The sequence below is a fragment of the Marmota marmota genome, unplaced genomic scaffold, assembly GCF_001458135.2.
Source record: "Marmota marmota marmota unplaced genomic scaffold, marMar, whole genome shotgun sequence".
NCBI classification, from domain to species: Eukaryota; Metazoa; Chordata; class Mammalia; order Rodentia; family Sciuridae; genus Marmota; species Marmota marmota.
The window spans coordinates 1,633,854-1,637,989 of NW_025999863.1; the positions used below are offsets into that span (position 1 = coordinate 1,633,854).

At 52.2% G+C, this 4,136-nt stretch overlaps 1 long non-coding RNA gene across 2 annotated transcripts in view; it reads left to right on the top strand.

The window, feature by feature from the left end:
• LOC125619832 overlaps nucleotides 1-3,874 on the top strand; it is an 8,021-nt gene extending 4,147 nt beyond the window's left edge. Inside the window, exon 4 of one of the 2 annotated variants that reach the window (XR_007351433.1) lies at nucleotides 3,555-3,873. This is a non-coding gene — a long non-coding RNA (uncharacterized LOC125619832). Of the gene's footprint in view, nucleotides 1-3,554 lie in introns of both variants that reach the window. The other variant, XR_007351432.1, reaches the window with a different exon arrangement.
• The last annotated feature ends 262 nt before the right edge of the window (nucleotides 3,875-4,136 follow it).

Below are 4,136 nucleotides of genomic sequence, written 5' to 3' on the forward strand. Positions count from 1 at the left end.
TAACTCCACCCTCCTCTCCAGCTAACCTCGACCCCCACCCAAAGTTCCGACTCCCAATTCCAGCCCCCTCCCCAGATGAGCTCGACCCTCAAATGCAGCCCTTTTCCCCAGCCAACCCCGCGCTCGGCTCCAGCCCCCAGTTGCAGGCCCAATCCCCAGCCCCAGCCCCAGCCCCCTCCTCAGCCGACCCGACCCCCAGCTCCGCCCGCGAGCAGCCCGGAGCCGTCCCCTAGCCGACGAGCAAACGCCCTTACCTGCGATCTGGCCCGCGGCCGCCTCAGCCCGCCGCCGCGCAGCCGAACCCGCCGTGCCGGCCGGGGAGCGCTCGCTCCCTCCACGGGGGCGGGCCCTGAGCGCGGGGGGCGGGCCCGGCGCCCCGGAGCGACCAATCGGAGACCGGGGCGGCGGAGGCAGGAGCCGGGGGCGGGGCATGGGGCAGGCAGCGGGGTAGGCTGCGCCCAGGAGAGCGGGGAGGGGCCCCGAACGCTGAGTGGCACCGCCGCTGGCCACCCTTGAACGCGAAAGGAGAAGGAGGGCGGGGCTATGCTAATATGCAAATCAGCACGCTGTGGTGGACGGGGCTGCGGGCGAGGGGCAACTCTTCCGAGGAGACTGCGTGACATCAGGGAGGCGCGATGCTTTTCGCAAGTTCGAATCCTGGATGGGGACAGAGTGTTCGCATCCCGAATCCTAACTCCAAGGCTCACTGGAGTGGCACCGCTTTCTTGAGCACAGTCCAGGCTCCCTCTGCGTAAGGGTTGGAGATTGAATTATCCCCCTTCAATAGAAGTGACACTGAGTTTGAGTAAGGCGAAACCTGAGTCGTTCGCCCAAGCCTGTGTCACAACTTCCAGGGGTTCTGTTTCCTAATTCCTGGCTCCCCCCAGATCAAAGGAACCGCAATCCTGCTGGGAGCTGGACCCAGGATGCACATTTAACAAGCCCCTGATGGTGCTGGGAGACGTGTGCAAGGGCTCTGAGAGCCTCGCCTGGTCCTGGGAGGAAACCCCTTGTGGGGAGCACGGGCCAGCACGTCTGTGACCTCAGGAACTTCCTCCATCGCTGGCATGCTGTGGTCCCCAGCTGCTAGCCAACCCCAGGACTCCTGTCATGCCCCAGGAGCCCCCTGTTCATAGCTGGCTCCAGCTGCTTCCTGCCATGCCCAGAGGAAACCCAGCACCGGGCAGGGCCTCTCTCCTCCCTGCTGTCCCCCTGGACACGCTGTCCCCTGCTCACACCCCCCAGCAGAATGACTGTCTAAACAGGAGTCACACTGGTGGCCCATCAGGAGACATGTGACCTGGAAATCCTTCAAAGCTTTTAAATTGTCAACATTTTCAAATCAGGATGTTGAAGGCTCAGTGCAGAGTGTGTGCTCAGCATGTGCAAGGCCCTGGGTCCAGTGCCCAGCACCAAAAGAAAGAGAATTCAGGATGTTTCACAGAAATAAATCCAGGTTTGCAGGCACTCTTTTATATTTTTAAGATTTGTATATTTTTATTTTATACACTCATGAGTTTAAAAAAAATTACTTTTATAATCACTTAATTTTTAAGAAAGTATTTTTTCTTTGGGGGATGATGGAAATGTTCCAGAATCAGTGATAATGCTTGTATAATCTTGGAAATATTGTAAAAATCACTAAACTATATACTTCAAAATTTTGTAGTACTGGCATTTCATGGTAGGTGAATTACATCTTAATTTTTTTTAGGGGCTGGGGCTGGGGCTCAGCGTTATAGTGCTCGCCTAGCACGTGTGAGGCTCTGGGTTCGATCCTCAGCACCACATAAAAATAAATGAATAAATAAAGATATTGTGTCCAACTACAACATATATATATATTTAGAAAGGACACTGAACATGGAAGAAAGGAATGAAGGAAGGAAACAAATTTGGTTTAAATGCAACTTAAATAGAAATTGGTAACCTTACGTCAACATTCCACTACAAATTAGTCAAAACTTTATCTTGGAAAAGATGGTCATGGTCTGGGTACTGGAGTTTGAGAACCATTTCCCTACAAAATCACCCAGTAAAGGATTGGAAAAAGAAATCTCAAAATCTAGTATTAAACTTTGGGACACGAAGGAAAGGGACGAGTTAGCCAGGGTAAGCTGGGCCACAGAAGGGGACACGGCTCATTAGGTCCAAGGGTAGGGAACTGAGTGTCCTGCGACCTGAGAACCCAACTGTTTCTCATCTCCCTTTCTCCAAGCTGCGCCTTCTGGGGCTTCTCTCCCCCCCTCTGGCGACTCTTACTTTTATCCTACAGGAGGGAGGCAATGATCAGGGTCTTCTTCCTTGGTGAAGAGACCCTCACACATCCGAGGTGTCAGCCCAACAGAGGCTGGAGTCCCCAGCATGGCACTTGTCTTCCCAGAGCCTGTCTGCCCTTAAGCAAAAAGGCACATGTTGTAGCCTCTAGCAGCTCCAGAGGGTACTTCAGTCCCCAAGTCCTGAAACACCACATCCTGAGATGCATACTGAGGGTCTTCTGGGTTGACTGACCAGTAGCAATAATCAAAGCTGAATGCCACAACCTGCTCCCAGGAGTCTCCAAAGCTATTTGTCGATTGATCATCCACCTTTAAATTCCTGATCTTTTCCACTTAGTCATCAACTCCCACAATAATTCTTCCACCCTCTTTGGCCTCCTGCTTGCTGACGGGCCGGACCCTTGCGGCCAGCAGCAAATTCACCATCCCTCGGTTACAACACAAGCCCCAGAGGTCTGTCCAGTCTAGGCCTCCCTAGCCTAGCCTAGCCTAGCCAGGACCAGGCCAGGGTCAGGCCCAACCCTAGCCCCTGCCAACCTTGCAAGCACTCTTGATAAATCAGAAGGCCTCAGGATTTTCTGCAGCTGTGGGTGAGCAGCTGAGTGCACTTCACTGCCAAGGCCATGACCAGGCCCCAAGACACAAAAGAGACAGGACAGAGGTTGGTTGCAAATCCAATATTTAATTTTCTTAATCTTAATTTTTGAAATTGACAATCAATAATGGTATATATTTGTGGTGCTCAACAAGATGTTTTGAAATAAATGTAGCTGGGCATGGCACACCTGTAATCCCAATGGCTCAGGAGGCTGAGGCAGGAGGATTGAAAGTTCAAAGCCAGCCTCAACAACTTAGCAAAGTCCTCAGCAACTCAGCAAGATCCTGTCTCAAAATAAGAAATAAAAAGGGCTGGGGGTGTGTCTCAGTGGTTAAGTACACCCGGATTCAATCCTTGGTACTAAAGAAAAGGAAAGAAAAGTGAACAAACAATCCGAGATAACTTAATTCACAATTAAAATTCAAAATTTAGATCCAAATTCAAAATTTTATTTCCTTCATACCTTTTTTATTCTCAAATCCAAATTTTAAATAGGGTGGGGGAAGGAAAGAAGAAAAACAACTGCACTATGTTAATATGAGATTTTAAATTTGAAAATGAATTCGTAAATAATCCATGATAACAAAGGACCGACAATTTATGGGGGGCTGGGGGTTGGACCCAGGAGTCTACCACGGAGCCACATCCCCAGCCCTTTTTGTTTTTGACTTTGATAGGGTCTTGGAGAGTTGCTGAGGGCCTAAGTGGCTAAGGCTGGCCTTGGACTTGAGGTCCTCTGACCTCAGCCTCCCGGGTATCTGGGATTACAGGTGTGTGCTACCACACCTGGCTCAAGATAAACTCTGATGGACTCTACGAGCTTCCCTCGGCTGCCGGGGGACCCAGCTCTGTCGGAACCGTCTTTGTTTCAAATATGGATCCTTGGCTGTCCTGACCTTGTCTGCGCTCAATGTCGCACCGCAGGAAGGCTTCTTCTTGATGACTCCTTCCCGTGCCTCTCGTGTCCCTGGCACGTGCCTCGCCAGCCGCCCGAGTCTTGCCCCTCCTTCTAGTGTGCAAGCCCTCTGGAGGCCCCTGCCGCGCGCCTGGCAGCCGGCACCTGGGCGCGTCGTGACAACCTCGTAAGAGGCTTTACTTTGCCTTCGTCCCCGCGGCTGGCACGGAACTTGGTACACAGTAGGAGCTCCATTAATTCTTGGTGACTGGGAGGACTGAGGAGGGAAACCGGAGTAAGACCCAGAAAGGGGAAAGTCGTGGGGCAAAACGGCCACCAGCCCGGCCGCGAGGGCCGGGAGGTG